This window comes from Lynx canadensis, chromosome A2 (assembly GCF_007474595.2).
Source record: "Lynx canadensis isolate LIC74 chromosome A2, mLynCan4.pri.v2, whole genome shotgun sequence".
In the NCBI taxonomy this organism is placed as follows: domain Eukaryota; kingdom Metazoa; phylum Chordata; class Mammalia; order Carnivora; family Felidae; genus Lynx; species Lynx canadensis.
In genome coordinates, this window is record NC_044304.2 from 131447419 (window position 1) to 131466143 (window position 18725).

The 18725-nt window shown below is 36.3% G+C and overlaps 1 long non-coding RNA gene across 1 annotated transcript in view; it reads left to right on the forward strand.

Annotated features, from left to right (window-relative positions):
* Positions 1 to 13241, forward strand: part of LOC115509100 — a 57596-nt gene extending 44355 nt beyond the window's left edge. Inside the window, exon 3 of the long non-coding RNA XR_003967231.1 lies at positions 13185 to 13241. This is a non-coding gene — a long non-coding RNA (uncharacterized LOC115509100). The remainder of the gene's footprint in view (positions 1 to 13184) is intronic.
* The last annotated feature ends 5484 nt before the right edge of the window (positions 13242 to 18725 follow it).

Below are 18725 nucleotides of genomic sequence, written 5' to 3' on the forward strand. Positions count from 1 at the left end.
ATCCTGGAAGATAGTAAACTTCTGGACACCAGATATATTGTACTGATCACTCATGATGCTCTCAGGAAGAAAGTAAAATGTAGAATAATAATCCTATGGTTGACAAGCACATTATTAAGGCTGATGTTATTTAACTTAACAATGTGCCTGTCAATTTATGGAATTTGAAAAAAGAACACGTGACTTTTTTTTAAGATGCTAAAGGAAGAAATTTATAAATTTGCCCACCTTAAGGTCTTACAGGTGATTACTTCTAGACAAAAATATCTAGCAGCCTAAAAAAATACTTCACAAAAGCCGTCTTGTTATAATCTTAAAAGGAGAATTCCACAAATAAGAAATGTGTTTGTGTATAAATTCCTCAAGTATGCTTCAAAAGGATAAGGTTGCTGGGGTCTTTTGTGTCCCACTTATCGAATCTTTGGTAACATCAAATTGGGTGATGAAATTTTTGGCTGTGGCTCCCATTGTAGGGTATAACATTTCACTCCATACCTCAGGAACAGTGAAACAGCAGATCCTGGGGAGTGCAGCTGGGCCAACTGCTGGAGGGAAACTAATTTCTCTCCCATTCTTGAGGACATAGCTGCCTGTGGAGGAGAATGTGAACAAGGCAGCTGACTATTTCCAGGCTTGGGAAATGGAAATTAACCCTGTCATCTAATTTTGTTTACATTTGCCTGTCTTATTTGTTTCTTTCTAATTTAGATCCACTGAGAACAGATTTGGGGGCCTGCTGGGAAGGAGTAGATATCTCAGAAGCCTGGATCATAGTAAATCAGTCAAAATGAAAGGGGAGGTATATTATTGCCTCTTTAGAGACAGTGATTCATCTATGTATCTCTTGCCAACATTTAAACTTTAAGAAGCAAGTATTTCTAGGCTTCTTTCTTTCTTTCTTTCTTTCTTTCTTTCTTTCTTTCTTTCTTTCTGGTATTTTAAAGCATTCAAACAATTAGCTAAAGTTTTTCTTTTAAAAAAAAAACTCTTATTTTTGTATAATATGTTTTGCATTACTTATTTAAGATGAAGACTAACCAATATAATATCCCTGTGTGAACTAATGAACATTAGGTAATTACATTATCTTGGGGTGCCTGGGTGGCTCAGCTGGTTAAACATCTGACCCTTGATTGTGTCTCAAGTCATAATCTCACGGTTCGTGGGTTCAAGCCCTGCATTGGGCCCTGCACGGACAGTGCAGAGCCTGCTTGGGATTCTCTCTCCCTCTCCTCTCTTTGCCCTTCCCTGCTCACTCTCTCTCTCCAAAGAAATAAACATATACAAAAGTTATATTCTCTAGTTGAGGGGAGTAGTTATATTAGCAGTAAACATTTCCTGCATACCAGGCCCTTTACCTGTATTCTCTCAGGGAATCCACATAGCAACCCAATTAAGTAGGCACTACTATTAAGTATATAACAATCAAGGAAACTGAGACTTGAATACATTCATTGTTTGAAATACACAGCTAAAAGATACCCTGTCGAGATTTTAACTCCATTCTTTTTGATTTCTAGAGTTTTCTTGGCTTAATCACTTGTTTCTCAGTCAAAATACCAAGACAAATGTAGATCAAGACATGAACACCATACCACAAATTGGTTAGGACTGAAAAAAATCTATCTACAATGTAATGAAGACAAAGAATTCTTAATTAAATTAAAGTAAGTGTTAAGATTCAAAGGACAGCCACATTTCCTTTAGATTTCTATACAACAGAGATCTGTTTGTCTGAAAATGTCTGTAGGAAAGCTTAAAATAACAGACAAGAGGAAAATTATGAAGATTTAAAGACAATTCTATTATTTGTGCATATTTGTTCCTATATGGAAATGGGTTCTTCTCACACAATTTTAAGTTCATGAGTTGTTCATTTCTTTTTTTTTTTAATGTTTATTTTTGAGAGAGAGAGAGAGAGAGAGAGACGGAGTTGGGGAGAGGCAGAAAGAGAGAGAGACACAGAATCTGAAGCAGGTTCCAGGCTCTGAGCTGTCAGCACAGAGCCCTACATGGGGCTCCAACTCACAAACTGCGAGATCATAACCCAAGGCAAAGTCAGACACTCAACCAACGGAGCCACTCAGGTGCCCTGAGTTGTTCATTTCTTAATTTTCATGGTTAAATATAGCCTAGCATTTGTGAATAAATTAATGCTTATACAGGATACCACTGTTTCAGGAATGTTTTCAGATGTTCTTTTCTCTCCATATTCTTACCTGGCTGTGTGCTATGTTGTATCCCTCTCCCCTCACTCCACCCCAAGGAGGTTTGTGGTAGTGTTGTTAGTCAATTTGTAGTGATCATGTTGAGAAATGCCATACAACTTTCTCAAAGTGCAAACGAGGCAGCAATAAACTCTTCACAATTCTCAAAGCATGGCACTTGAGCCCAGAGACTTTACATGTGTACATCAGTGCAGAGATGTATAGCCTGAGGATTATGAGACGTACTTTTTAGCATGTGGTTTCAGTTTCTTATCAAATTAAAAATTTTTTCTTCTCTGTTGGTAGAGAAGAAAAGAATGGTTAGAATGTTTAAAAAATGTAGGGGCGCCTGGGTGGCGCAGTCGGTTAAGCGTCCGACTTCAGCCAGGTCACGATCTCGCGGTCCGTGAGTTCGAGCCCCGCGTCGGGCTCTGGGCTGATGGCTCAGAGCCTGGAGCCTGTTTCCGATTCTGTGTCTCCCTCTCTCTCTGCCCCTCCCCCGTTCATGCTCTGTCTGTCTCTGTCCCAAAAATAAATAAACGTTGAAAAAAAAATTTTATAAAAAAAAAATGTAAAATAATAGTCATTTATAAAAATGAAACAATGCAGATAGCCCTGTTCCTACCCTGTCATGCCACAGTCTCATTTTTCAAAGGGAGTCTTCCTTAATGGTTCATCAGTATCCTTCTAGACTTCTTCTAAGCACAAACCAGCACAAGCTTGTTAGTTTCTTTTTATCACAAAAATGGAATCATACTGTACATCATTTGCAACTAGTTTTCTGTTTACTCAAAGCTATGTGAGTCTCATTCCTTTAATTTTTTTTTTTTTAACATTTATTGCTTATCAAGAGACAGAGCATGAGTGGGGGAGGGTCAGAGAGAGAAGGAGACACAGAATCTGAAACAGGCTCCAGGCTCTGAGTTGTCAGTACAGAGCCTGACGCGGGGCTCGAACTCACCAGCCGTGAGATCATGACCCGAGCCGAAGTCGGACACCTAACCGACTGAGCCACCCAGGTGCCTGGAGCCTCATTCCTTTAAATTCTCTTCTCTTGGGGTGCCTGGGTGGCTCAGTCGGTTAAGCGTCCGACTTTGGCTCAGGTCATGATCTCGCGGTCCGTGAGTTCGAGCCCTGCGTCGGGCTCTGTGCTGACAGCTCGGAGCCTGGAGCCTGTTTCAGGTTCTGTGTCTCCCTCTCTCTCTGACCCTCCCCTGTTCCTGCTCTGTCTCTCCCTGTCTCAAAAATAAATAAACGTAAAAAAAAAATTAAAAAAATAAATTCTCTTCTCTCAAGGACCATATAAGCCCTTGAACCTCTAAATTGTACGTTGACCATTCTTGCTTTTTCTTGAGAAAGGGCAGTAGCAAAAGCCTTTAGTAAGTTAGATTGATGGATTAAAATTTGGAAAAATCACTGGTCTAATATTAATTACTTCAAAAATAAAGTCAGATAGTCAGGATTGTGCTATTATTCCCATGACATTTAGCTTAGTCTGTACATGCCTGGAAATGTCATCCATTTGTTTTGTTCATCCAAAGATGTTTACTGAGCATCTGCTATATCCCAGGTGGTGGGCTAGGTCCTGCAGATTAAAGACAATTAGAACATAACGTTGCTTTCCAGGGTCTCACAATTTAAAGTAATAGTTGCTTTATACTGTTTTCATTAATGGTAAATAACATATTCAAATCAATTCCAAGAATAGAGATAGATGCAGATTAGGATATGGCCAGTTAGTGCTCATCCACTGCCACAGGATGGTGTTGTATAGGAGGAACAGAAATCTGAAATTAGATCCAACAATTGGAGTGGAGCAGGTGTTGGGGTACAAAAAGAGTTGCAGGTGCTGGGAGGAAATCCAGCCTATGAGGCAAAAATGATATCTGGAATCTCTGGCAACAAGTAGGCAAACAGTCATTTCTGGAGAGTCTAACACAGTGATCAGTGAGAACGTGCAGTGAGAGATAATTCAAGATCAGTAATCTCGCATGTCAGGGCAGGCAGGCAGTTGGCATCCAAGAAATTTGCCGGCAAATCTTGAAGTGAGCAAGGCATGGTTTCAGAGCTGGATTGTAGGGGAAAGTTTAATCTTGGTCAGGTGGAAAGGGAAAACAATGGAGGGAGTGTGGCATATTTCTAGTTCTAAGAATATTTTTAAGACCAATACTGAGTCATTATAGAACAAGGCAGAAAACTGGTTAGGCAAACTGGGGCATGCATACCTCTAGGGGGAGCCTGTGGCTCTTTTCTATTATACTCTCCACTTGTCTCCAAACTCCCAGCTCCCAAACTGTTTCTTCCCCCTTAAAGAGATAGAACAAGTTTTAGGGCCCTCATTAGATCATAGTACTAGAAAGTAGAACTTTGAAAAGAATTGAAAACAGAACACAGATGGGCATGGATTCTCTTGTTTATTCCTTCCAGAAAATTAGGCATGAGTTGTTCAAAGTATCTGTGGCCATTTATTTTTTCTCTCTTTAGATGCTTTTCCTCTCCCACAGGTTTGTAGTAATTCCGATTTGGAAACTACACTCCCAGTTCCTCTTACCAACAGCTGCCCCATCAGCCATGGAGAGGTACAATGGAGAATGCTTCCCATGTCTCCTTGGCTCTCTTACATCTATATCTGGGGGACATGGACTCTGGATTGGCATTTCTCTCTTTGGAGGGACACACGGTCAAACAATGGTGGGAAAACAGCTTTTTTTCAAGTTTTGGTTCTATGTGCTTTAGGTCATCTCTGCTTAAGAGAACAAGTTCACTCACCAGGTCCAGTCTCATTCTCTGTATTCTTTTTAAATTCTGCCCTAGAGCCTTTGCACTTAACTGTTCTCTCTGTCTGTGACGCTTCTTCCGATCAGATATATGCATGACTCACACCTACACTTCCTTCATCTCTCTGCCCAAATGTCACCTTTTCAGAGAGCCTGTTCCTGGTCATGCTATATAAGCTCCAGGTACTCCTATATTCCTTATACAGTTTTAGTTTTCTTTGTAATACATATCACCATTTGATGTATTACGAGCCTTCTGATCTGAATATATGATCTGAACATCTGTTTTATTCGTTAGAACAGAGCTTGGTACATAGCAGGTGTTCAATAAGTACATGTTGAATGAATGAAAAAGTTTATACATTAATAAAGAATTCATAAATATCTATTTACAACTGGGACTACTCTCCTGGGCCTCAGTCATGTAAGCCATAGAGGGTAGAAGTTAAAATGATGGGCTCTGGAGCCTGACCATCTGGGTTTGGTTTTCAGCTCTACCATATACCCATTGTTTGATCCAGTTACTTACTTTCTCTGCATCTCTGCTTCTGAGTTTCTTATTTACAAAATAAATCTTTATTTTATTATAAGGATAATATTAATAGTACTTCTTAAGTATTGACGGGTAAATCATAATGTAAATGACATATACAAAGCACTTAGAATAGTACCTCATATGTAGAAGAAGTACCCAATAATTCTTAAATGTTATTATTACAATATCTAGTTATCTACTTGATCTACTGGGTTGTCAAACAGGCATCTCATACTTGATATAGCCAAACCAGAACTCTTGATTTCCCACCCTGTACTTGTCTCCCCTCCAGTCTTCACCATCTCAGTAAATGACACCCTACTCATTGTTCACAAAGTTAGATGAATTATCTTTGATTCCTCCCTTTCCTGACCCACCATATCCATTGCCAAAATTGGATTAACCAAAATTAATCAAAATTTTTGTGAAGATTTTACCTTCAAAATATATACCTGCAATTCCATTACTATCACCCTAATCCAAGATGCCATGTTCTCCCCTTTTAACTATACCAGTACTCTAACCTTGTTTCTTTTTTTTTCCTTCCTTCTCTTCCGTTCTAATCCATTATCATTTAGAAGCCACAGTAATTTTTTGAAAAGACTTCCCTGTTTGTCTTTCAGTGATTTCTCATTGTAGAAAAAATTCCAAATCTTTACAGTAGCTGACAAGGTCCTGCCTGATTTCAAACCTACCTCATTCTCCAGCATGGTTTTGTCCCACTGTCCTCTTGACCTATAATGCTTTAGCCAGACTGGGTGCCTATTTTCTCCATGAAACTATTTTCTACCTTTTATTGACTCAGAGCTTCTGTACTGTTTATTCCTTCCATCTGGAGTGCTGTTCCCTGAGTTCTTAAATAGTTATTTCTTTTCATTCATTCTGCACGTCTTAGAGCAAATGTTACTTGTGCAGAGAGATCTTCTCACTATACTCTTGTTAAAATTCAAAAATTACATGTGCACCATTATATGATATTTTAACTCGAGTATTTTGCTTTAGTGAAATAATTATTCTTATCAGTGACTTTCAAGCTTTATTTGTTTTCTCTGGACAACCTTTTCTGTCAACAAGCTATTGAACCCTATTATATAAAAATGATAAAATTGGGACTGCTTTGGTTGCAGTGGGATGGAGTGAGGAGTGAGGAACCAGATTCCTACCTGCTTATCCTTTTTGTAGTTTCTTAGAGTAATACTGACTTTTAGGACCTCAGTTTGAAAACCAGAAGTCTGTACAATGTACACATAAGTCTTGAGGTGTGATTAGGTGATTTTTGAATAGAAAAATGACCACATAAGGCCAAAATATCTGGTCAGTGTAATGAAGTATCCAGAATAAGAATTTCTTACTACATTTTCTTATAATTTTATTCTCATGCATTTTTTCTTACAACTACTTTTTTTCTTCTTTATATATTATCTTTGGAGTTTTAGCACTAGCACCTAGTCTTGCACACATAAGGCACTCAGCAAATTATTAACTAATTGCAATGGATAGATAATAACAGACAAAGGTGAATTGTATAACTTTGGCTTTATTCTCTTTTTGTGGCCTTTACAAAAGCTCCATGTCGTAACCTCATTTCACATTTTGTGCCAGTAATCTGTTCAGGTGTGTTATACTTATGACATGTCTACTGAGTACCCAGAAGAGCTAGGTGCCTTCCTGTGTCATGAGTTGTTTGTTTGTTTGTTTTTTATCTAATTATAAAAACCCTTGAAAGTAGATATTATTCTCATTTTTATATATGAAGAAAGTGAGGTTCATAGAGGCTAATTCATTAGCACCTTGCTAAATGGAAAGGATAGGATTAAAAACATGGTCTTTTTGACCTCAAAGTCCATTGTCTTTATACTCTGAAAAAGCCAAAATATAATTATCTGATCAGTACAGAAGAATCCTAAAAGAACCATGTTAGTCTTGGAAGTCAAAATTTGAAGGCATTTAAAAGGGCACAGGTAATGTTAAAGAGAAAGTCTGATGATACCTGGTTTCTTCAAAAGACTATCTCTTTATATTAGAGTTTTAAATTATGGATCATATGTCATTAATAAAGTGACATTAAATTTTATTTCATTTAATTAAGACTTTGTTAGAGCTTGAAAGAGAGCTCTCCTCCAGCGCCTTCATTCCAAAAATGTCATTAGGATTAAAAAGTACACTCATTTTATAATTCAAGAGGCCTAGGCCCTCTGAAGTTGTATATTATCTAATTTTGCACCTCTGGTTAATGACAGAGTTGAGGGAAATACTACTTAGCCATAACCAGAATGAGGTGCATTGTGGTAGATTTGTAAAAAGCAAATGATCTACTCTAATTTCTAGATTAGATCATATACAGTATCATATACAGCATCCATTTTCCTAATGAGTAGTAAATGTGAGGTAAGAAAAATAAATACATATTTTTGTAAGGCAGTAATCCAATAGATATTTAATTACTGGGGGAATGTTAAAATGCTGACAGTTCAAAAATGGAAATATAATGCAGAAAACTAATCTGACAAAAGTTAACTATCAATTAAACAGAAGTAGACTCACTAAATTTTTTCTATAAATGATTTAAAATCACACTTCAAACATTGCAATAATATTTATTAAAATAATATTGGGGAGGAAAGCAGAGAACAATAATACAATGTAATAATTCAAATAGTTGAAGGTCCTTTAAAGAAAACAAGGGAACCAGTTTATTTTAGTTTTTGTTTGTTTGTTTATTTATTTATTTATTTATTTATTTTGAGAGAGAGAATGAGAGAGAGAGAGAGAGAGTGTAAGCAAGGGTGGGGCAGAGAGAGAGGGAGAGAGAATCCCAAACAGAATCTGCACTGTCAGTACAGACCCTGATGCAGAGCTTGAACTCATTGAACCGTGAGATCATGACCTGAGCTAAAATCAAGAGTCAGAAGCTTAAATGACTGAACCACCCAAGCACCCCAAGGGAACTATTTTAAATTAATTCTGTCATTCTTTTAACATATTATTGAGTACCATCTCTATTTCTATATCTATATACCTCTATATGAAAGTTTTACTTTATAAGGAAATTAAACTGTTCTTCATTATAGTTCATGCCAATATAGCATTATTACCTATTTTGAGAGTCATGGCACCATTATACCCTATTGTTATGAACCCTAGAAGTAGGTACTAAGCATTAACCTGTTTTCTTTTAGTAAGTGAGAAAATAAAGGAAATATTTAGTCAATTATAAATTAAATAATCCATAATTCATAATGATGTTAACAATAAAATTGTTAAGATAAATAAAAACTATAAAGAAGAATAAAGGAGAAGTTGATTCTAAGGGGAAGCTTGATGGATTCATAGTGAGGATGAACTTGGGGAGGGTGAGAGGCAAGGGAATATTGACTCTAGTTTTGAGGTTTCAAGCATAGATGTCTGGGATAAATGTGATCATAAAAAGGGAGACTGAGGACAAGTGCAGGTTTTGGAAGGAAGGCGATGGGATCAGTGTAGACATGTCGATTCTGTGTAAAAGTGTGACATCCAAATGGAAATGTTCGGTTAGAAGTATGGAATATAGTAGGACAGAAGTTAGAGATTTGAGAATTACAAACACAGAAATGAAAAAGAAAGTGGGGATGAATTTTAAGGAAAATCTTAATTTGGGGGATGGAGTAGAAAGAGGACCATAAAAATAGGTATGGGGGTATTTTGAATAGAACATTAAAGGTGACAGTATAAAACAGGCTTAAAGTGAGAACCAATCAGAAGAGTTTGGGGTCACATAGGATAAAGGGGGAGGGCATTCACAGAGGAATTGGTAAAATCTGAAGCAAAAAAGTGAACTAGTGCTTCAAAAATGTACTAATTAAGATGGGAAGGCATCACATAGTATTTGGAACCAGGAAGACTTGCCCCAACATTTACTAGCTAAATGACTTTAATCTTACTTGGCTGTTTTTACTTATCTGTAAAATGGTGGCAATATATACTTCTTAGGATTATTGTTGACATTAGAGGTAATATAATGTATCTGCATATAATTGGCATGTAATAAAACATAACTGAAATTTTTTTGACTTCTAGAAAAGTTTCAGACTGTTTTAAGCAACCTAAACTATAAGGATAAAGTGTTTTGGTTTCTTTCTTTTTCTTTCCTTCCTTCCTTCCTTCCTTCCTTCCTTCCTTCCTTCCTTCCTTCCTTCCTTCCTTCCTTCCTTCCTTCCTTCCTTTCTTTCAACATAACAATTTAGGTGAGGAAACAGACCTGATAATTTGAAGAGAAATAATAGTAATTCCATAAGGAGAACACTGTTGTAGACACTTATTTCTTCCTCCTTGACAGAACTACAATTTTCTTTGGATGTGCTCCATGAAGCCCATGCTCCTGAGGGGAAGTTGACTTCACCCCAACCAAACTTGGGTCTTGTTTGTCTAAGTTAGAGACTCCCAAATTTCTTGATTCCCAGGGCCCTTAGTATCTAAGTAATTTTATCATAATGTCTCTAGGCAGAAAAAAATACCTCACAGCTCCAAGCACAGCTTCTTCAACCTGGAATCAGATTATATATCACCACCTTCATTACCTCAGCTGTATTGATTTTCATGCCATACTTGTTTTTCTTACAACAGTAACTGCTAAGAACCCAGCTTCTCAAAGATATGACATCACTGAAAAGAATGTAATGGGATGTAATGTTGAACTAGTGAATTACCTTGAGCTAACAGTTTATGTGGTGTCCTGCAGATGTTGAGTATCCCTATATTGCTATCAAAAATATGAAATATATTGTAGTACCCTTTTGGGTTTACTCAGGAGTGCTCTTTCACACAGTTTTAGAACACTCATGTCTATGTGTAATTCTGTACTCTTTGCTAAGGATTGGTTCAGGAGGAGGTATGTGGTCTAATTTCAGCAACTAAGGCAGAAATAATGACCTTTAAAAAAATGTAGATTTAAATTATTATTCATGTGTGGTGAGGCCAACAGATTGTTGAAAAGATAGTTTATTTTACAGATACCAAGAGGAGGGGGCACACACTGCCATGGGGGACCACATGGGGAAAGCACCAGGTTTGGTCAGGCAGAGGGAATGAGGGGGAAAATGTGAGCAAGATCCTTTATTGTGATTTCCATATGGAGGAACAGACAAGGCAGTATAAGCAGGTTTAGGATTGGCCAGTTTGAATAATTTTAGTGGGTGCTAGGGCATTAGGGTCTATCCTTAGTCGTCCTGTAGCAGCCCTGGGGTGATTAGGGCAGGGGAATAATGGCCTTGAATGGAAGAGCTCAGTAAAAGAGGTGATTGAGGGTAGGGGTTAGGATTGGTTGGTTTGTATGTAAAAAGTACTTGCAGGCCAGTCTTCTGCTATCTTCAGGAATTAGCTGGTACCCTCCAAGGTCAGCATTGTGTCAGATGGCAAAGCATCAAAAACACATGATTAGTAAAATGACAAGGCATCTGAATGCTTTTTCCTGGTGCTTCTGGTACAGTTGTAGAAGTGTTGCCCTTTCTCTGTCTTTGGAGATGTGAGAATTAGAACTGGTGCCACAGTCTTGCTACCATCCTGAGGATGAAGCTGGGTCAGGAAGGCAGGTGGATATAAGAGCATCGCAACACAACAGGTTGGAGTAATTTATGTTTAGTTTATCCTGACCCTTGTCAGTCTTTAGACCTTTATGTATGTGAACTAATACATTTTCTCATTGTATAAGTCAGTTTATTGTTGCTATTTGTTATTGTTGTTGTTTTTAGATTTCCTGTTACTCTTACCTGTGCTGTTCTAACCACCATGTTAAAACCCACAGGATCTCTTTGGAGGGGATTAATTTCCCATAGGAAAGGAGAAATTTTCCAAGTCTGTTTTTGATGATATTAAGATGTGTTACTGAGGTTTGCTGAATGTCTGCCTTCATAGCATAAAGGGAGAATGCAAGGCTTTTTAGTCGCATTTGCATTCAATAGATGACTGAGTTTGCTGACCTAAGTATCACATCTTTTTTCAAAAATCATTCTGAAATTTCTAAACACTGCTGGATAGGAGAAAGTTATGTAGTATTTCTATAATAATGTCTCATTTTCAATATTTCATACTAGGGTAATGAAAATTCACATGGAGATGAAAAATAACTTACAGGTTTTAGTGTAGGAAAACTATTATTTTCTTGTGGAGAGGTGGCTACCAGGGGACAATCTGAATCAAACCCATTTGTTCAGTTTATACATATATATATATATATGTATGTTTATATATACATATATACATACATATATATATATATAGTGTGTATATATGTGTGTGTGTGTATATATATACATATATATATATATATGATAATAGTATTCCCCTACCCCAAGATTCAACAATTATGCTAAGTAGCTTACCTAGAAGTGTGTATATGTGTGAATTTGTATGTGTATATACACATAAACACTTTAATTTTTATTGACGTATAGTTGATACACAATGTTATATTAGTTTCAGGTGTACGACATAGTGATTTTACAAGTCTATATGTTATGCTATGCTCACCTCAAGTGTAATTACCGTGTATCACTATGCAATGATTACAATGCCATTGACTGTATTCCCTATGCTGTACTTTTATCCCAGGTGACTTATTCCATAACTAGAAGCTTGTATCGCCCACTCTCCTTCACCCATTTGCCCATCCCCTACTCTCCTCCCCTCTGGCAACCATCATTTTATTCTCTGTATTCATAGGTCTGTTTCTGCTTTTTCGTTTATTCCTTTGTTTTGTTTTTTTAGATTCCATGTATCAGTGAAATCATATGGTATTTGTCTTTCTCTGACTTAGTTCACTTAGTATAATACCCTTCGGGTCCTTCCACATTATCACAATATCTATACTACATCTTCTTTTTTCATTCTTCTATCGATGGAGACTTGAGTTGCTTCTGTATCTTGGTCACTGTAAATAAACCTAGGGGTGTGTATATCTTTTCAAATTCGTGTTTTCATTTTATTTGGGTAAATACCCAGTAGTGAAACATTTGGACTATATGATATTACTATTTTTAATTTAAAAACTTAATTTTATTTAATTAATGAATGCACATTGTTTTATTAAAAATCAAATAATACCAAAAGTGATTATAATGAAAAATGGTATATGCCTTTACTTCCATCCAATTTCAGTTTTCACGGTTAACAGCTTTTAGCTCTTTCTTCCTGTGATGTCCATCTTTTTCTGTATAATGTTTTTACTGTTTTGTTGTTTGGTGATTTCGTTTTAGTTGTTATGCAGTGACAATTTTTTATTATTTGTATGTTTAACTTCCTTGGACTTCCACCTCCCTTTCCCTGTCCTCCTAATGCAGTTCTTATATTCATTTGAGTAGAAGCAGTAATCCGTGTTTATGTCATTATGACAATGTAAATACTGTTTGTTGAGTTAAGAACTATAGTAAAGTTGCACTAATAGTTGCTTTATTTTTATTTGCCTAATTTAAAAATATGTATTTTTATTTTTCCATATATGTTATATCATTTATCATATCTATTTATCAAGTTGGTATTTTTCCTGTAAACCTGACCTTAGAGATTTTCTTCCTCCTGCTTGAATCTGGCCTTGTTGCTTTCTGGGCCTGTTGTGCTGCACTGCTGTGAAGCTATGCGTCTTCTTTCCCATTCTCCCATCATTTCCTGAATCCCGTGTCTTCTACTTTCTAGGTTTGATCTCCTGTTTTGCTAAAGCACATTCTCCAAGAGGGGTTGCAAGGCAGTTCTACCATATTAAAGGTATCTTTTATTCTGCTTTTGGGTTGGGTTTAGTTTTAAAAAAATTCTTCTAGAATTTTGAAGTCATTCTCCATTTTCTTCTTACATCCAGTGTTGTAGAGAAATCTCATGCTATTCTGGTTCTCTGATATTTCCCTTCTCTCCAAGTCTCACTTGTCCTTAAATTTTGCATTCATTATTTTTTATTTTATTCAACTGTCCTCTTGATAATATCCTCGTATTTTATCTAAGCCACTGTTGATTTGCAGTGGCCATCTAATTGATCTGTCTCCATGTGCCACTGATTGTTTTCAATATGGTGTTCTTTTAAAACTCAAGTTTTACCGGGGCGCCTGGGTGGCGCAGTCGGTTAAGCGTCCGACTTCAGCCAGGTCACGATCTCGCGGTCCGTGAGTTCGAGCCCCGCGTCGGGCTCTGGGCTGATGGCTCGGAGCCTGGAGCCTGTTTCCAATTCTGTGTCTCCCTCTCTCTCTGCCCCTCCCCCGTTCATGCTCTGTCTCTCTCTGTCCCAAAAATAAATAAACGTTGAAAAAAAAAATTTTAAAGAAAAAAAAAAAAAAACTCAAGTTTTACCATATTATTTTTCTGTACAAAACCCCCTTGGTTTCCCACCACAGAGTAGAAGACCTCATGTGATTTGGCCCTCATGTTTTTCTCCACTCTAGTTTTTGCTCTCTCCTTTCCTACATACTGTTCTTTTTTCTGTTGTTACCTTTCAGTTGACTACTGTGTGTAAAATTTGTTCAGCTCTTATATGTTCATTCATCCTTTTCTGCTTTTATTTTTCTCCATAGCACCCCCACATCTTATATATATCTTACATATTTATTTTCAGTCTTTCACCGTACTAAAATGTAAATTCTGCATTTGCAGGGATTTTAGTCTATTATTTCTTACCTGTTGTATCTTAACAGCTAGAGGGGTGCTGGCTTATTATAATAGTACAGTAAATATTTTTCATTAAGTGATAAAATTAAAAAATGGTAACTAAGAAATAGAGGTAGAGCAGGAGATGCAAACACCACAACTGGTGAGGAACACTAAATGCAACTGAGTACAAAAATGGGCAATTAGAATAAATGGGTTGCATAGTGTTCATTGTGTTGTGGTAACGAGCATAAATTTTATCACAAGAAACAACCTTTACTCCTGGACATTCTGAGAAAAACTTTATCATGAGAAATTTTATATAAGGGCATGGAATAAATTTATTAATTTTAACAAAAAATTTCCTTATGTTGTTGTCATTGTTATCAAATCAGTCTTTTCTAATTAAAAACAATTCTTTAGAAAGGCACTTGACTTGCTGGGATGAGCACGGGGTGTTATATATAAGGGATGAATCACTGGGTTCTACTCCTGAAACCAATACTATCACTGCATGTTAACTAACTTGAATTTAAATAAATAAATTAAGAAAAACACAATTCTTTAGGAAGTCAGAATGTCATTGCTTTGGATAGGTAGTTTAATATAAAGATGAAGTCTAAAGAATCTTGAAGAATAAATATTTGTCTACCCTTCAGAATGTTTTTCTCAAATACTAGTTGTCTCAGCCAGTCTTTGGAAAATAGTCAGATAGCAGGTTAGTCATGACTCAGGTCTCCAGCAAAACTGAAGTGCAGGTGACCTCTGTAATTGAAAGGAAATTCATGTCCTCTAGATATTTGTATGAGTGGCCAAGACATCTTGTGAAGGAAAAGTCTTTATATTTTGCTTCTGTAGAGGGTCAGTATATATATACCTGTGTGGGAACGACCATCTGTGAGCGGGGCCAGGGAACTTGTTGGTTTTTTCAAAGAAAGCAATATTTGATCTGAAAAAGAACCCACACTGAAACTTGCTTGAAGTCCCAATATTCTGCCTATGATAGGCAGGTCAGAAGCACAAATTTGCGAGCCATTGGTATACAGGTACATATTGATTCTGCAAAGACACATAAGATTATGAGGAATAAATTTTTGAGGTAGAAAGATGGCTACCCTGAGATTGTTGCAGAATATATTTAAGATGTGGTAGGAGAAATATGGAACATTTAGTTGCTTTTTGATTACTTGACTTCTGAAACTCCTTCCTGTGCTAGTCTCTTATGGGGCAGTCTCTGGGACCATTGGTGAGATGGTGTTAGAGGCAGTAGCTACATGCAGGCCTCAGAAGCAGTAATGACTCTTGTTTCATGGACAGTTTCTAGAATACTGAGTTGTTAGTAGTGGTATTGCAGCTTCTCCTGTTGCTACCCAGGGCTAATGACAGATGTGTCTTCATAGGAGTAGCTTTTCCGCATGATTTTAGATGTTGTTTCTCCTTCATAGCCTACAAACATATTTCTAAACAATTTGCCAAAGTGATTTTACCAATTAATATTTCTACCAACCAATACCTCCCCTCCAAGGAGAGCTGCAGTTGTTCAAAATCTTCACCAACACTTGGTATTATCTCTGATCATACATTTTTGATAAGTTTTTTCTCTTTAAATCTGTCAAAATTTGTTTGTTTATTGGTTGACCAAAACTAAGAACCATGTTTGATGCCAAAGGGATGCATGCAGGATCAGGGAAACATGAGCAGGAAGTATGAAGTAAAAGGGGAAGTCCGAAACTGTAAGAGAGAAGTTTATTGGTTTAAATAAAGTCTCAGAAGATATGGGCATGGAGTCTTGGGGTGAAAATTTGGGAGCAAGGACACAAGAGAAGGCATGGGAGAAGGCACAAAAATATAGAGGGAAAGTAAAGACAACATTTTCATATAGAAACCTACAAAATAGTAAATTTTTAAAACAGAGCAACAATTTATTTAAGGTACCTCAAAATTTTACTTGAAATCCATTTATCTATAAATGTGACTCTGTATGTGAAGTTTAACCTTAGATAAGCCCTGGATTTGACAATACATACACTGATAATTAAAATAAAATGTTTTTGGGGCGCCTGGGTGGCGCAGTCGGTTAAGCGTCCGACTTCAGCCAGGTCACGATCTCGCGGTCCGTGAGTTCGAGCCCCGCGTCGGGCTCTGGGCTGATGATGGCCCAGAGCCTGGAGCCTGCTTCCGATTCTGTGTCTCCCTCTCTCTTTGCCCCTCCCCCGTTCATGCTCTGTCTCTCTCTGTCCCAAAAATAAATAAACGTTGAAAAAAAAATTTTTTTTAAAAATAAAAAAAAAATAAATAAAATAAAATGTTTTTATACTACTTGATTTCTCATATAAAATTATAAACTTATTAATTTTCCAAAATAGCCATAACTCTAAGAAACACCCATTCTTTTTTCATAGTTTCTGTTTGAGGAGAAGGGAAACTTCTGTAAATTTCTTTAGGATTTTTATTAGTTCTCTCCTTAAGTGTGGCCCTTACTTTGCTTCCTATTGCTGCTGTAACCAAGTTACAATAAACTCTGGCTCAAACAACACAGATTTACTATCTGACAGTTCTGGAGGTCAGAATTCCGACACATGTCTTACTGAGCTAGAATCAAGATGATGGTAGGACTGAGTCTCTCTGTAGGCTATAGCAGTTAATCTATTTCATTGTCTTTTCAGCTCCTTGCATTCCTTGGCTCATGCTCCCAATCCATCTTTAAAGCTGGCAGCATAGCATCCTCAAATGTTTCTCTAACTCTGACCTTCCTGCCTTTCTGTATCGCTTACAAGGATCCTTGTGACTATATTGGGCCCACCCAGGTAATCCAGAATAATATCTCCATTTTGTGGTCAGCTGCTTAGCAACCTTAATTCCCCTTTACTGTATAACTTCACATATTCACAGTTAGATATGCTATTTGTTTGGCGGTTATTCAGCCTGTCACACTCAGAAGGGAGAAGAAATCAGTATTAGTGAATTTTATCTGCCTACTATATATGGATAGGTGATGGTCTTTTTCTTGTGAGTTCTTTTAAGGACATTTCTTTTAATAATTGGAAAAGAAGACATAATGCCAGTGAAAAGAAATTCATGCTTCTGAAGCTTTTTTTCATAGGCTGAGTCTTTGTGAAGTTTCATGCAAATAGTTCAGAAGTAACATTTGTCTGCTGTGGTCACTAAAATCTACATATACTGCTGAAAAGGGTTACAAATTGTGAACTTTCACAATACTGTACTCTGTAATCATATTCTGTTTATGCCTTGCTATACGTTATTTGCTTAGCAATAATGATGCTGTTACCCATTGAAAAGAAAAATAAACATGGAAAATCCTGGTCAGGCACAAAGTATGCTATTGGCATAGATCTCTAATAAAACTGATTTAGCTTTCAGCTTTATATGGATAAAAGCTGACATTGACCTTTGTGTTCAGTGCTTGGTGTGTTTTTTAAAAGCCTGTATTATTGTGAATTCTGGATTCTTTATATGATAGCACTAATTTTCATATCTAATTTATGGGCTGCCAAAGGCTTTCTACTAGGTTGAAGTGAGATAATTACCACAAGTGATATGAACTACAGAATTCTACCACAAGTGATATGAACTGCAGAATTCTATTTCATTAGAAAATCCAATTTCTCTTTTTACTCATGTATTACTATTGACTTTCACTTTTGTCTCATACATAGATTTTTTTTTAGAGATACTTATAGTGAGATTTGGCCTAATATGGCCTACCCATTGTTACTTATTGTTCTTAAAATTTGTCTTGAGAATATGCAGTGTCCATGAAAATCAAATCATTTGTCCATGTTACAACTCCATAGAGATTAGATGTATGATTTTTCCTAAGATTGGTCATAATGATAGATTAATTTTAGCATATTGGAAAGAAAATGATAACACATTGAGTACTAAAACTTTGATATGCTTACTTAGAAAATTGTATTGAGGGTAACACATTTAAATTATATATCAGTCAGATCTAAACTATTTTTAAAAGATGGTTTGACACATAGAAAGTATATTTGGTCTTCAAATTTTGCTTTTCTTACATGTGTTCATGCCATTATTATTCTATTCCTTTAATTCTTATTTCTCTCCAAATTTTCAGAGGAGTTATTATTGCATATCACCTTTCATTTAACCACATATAGTAATATACTTAGTTTTGGATACTACATTTTTCATATAATGTTATGCTGGAACTGTTTTCTATGCCATTTAAAAATATATAAAAATATGACTTTTAATACTTGGATAATAACTATTGCTTGATTGTTGTTTATAATTTTTAGTATTATAACTAACATTAAAAAGACATTTAAACCTTTAAACTTATGTCTGAAATCAGATCTGGAAATCAGTCATAGGTTTTCTATATGATGGCCTCATTCTTATTATTTTTAAAATAGTTTCTCATTATAGTTTTGCTTTGAACTAATGGCTGTTTAGGAGAGTGTTAGAGTATTTTCAATTATAATTTTTCTCCATTGAATGTTAAAAAAAAGTTCCAAGCTGTCATGAATTATAATCAAACTGTGTAGTTTCTGCTTTTTGGAATTGTTTGGGAGGGGGTTTCTTTAAAGTTATCAGAGTCAAGAATGAAATGGGATT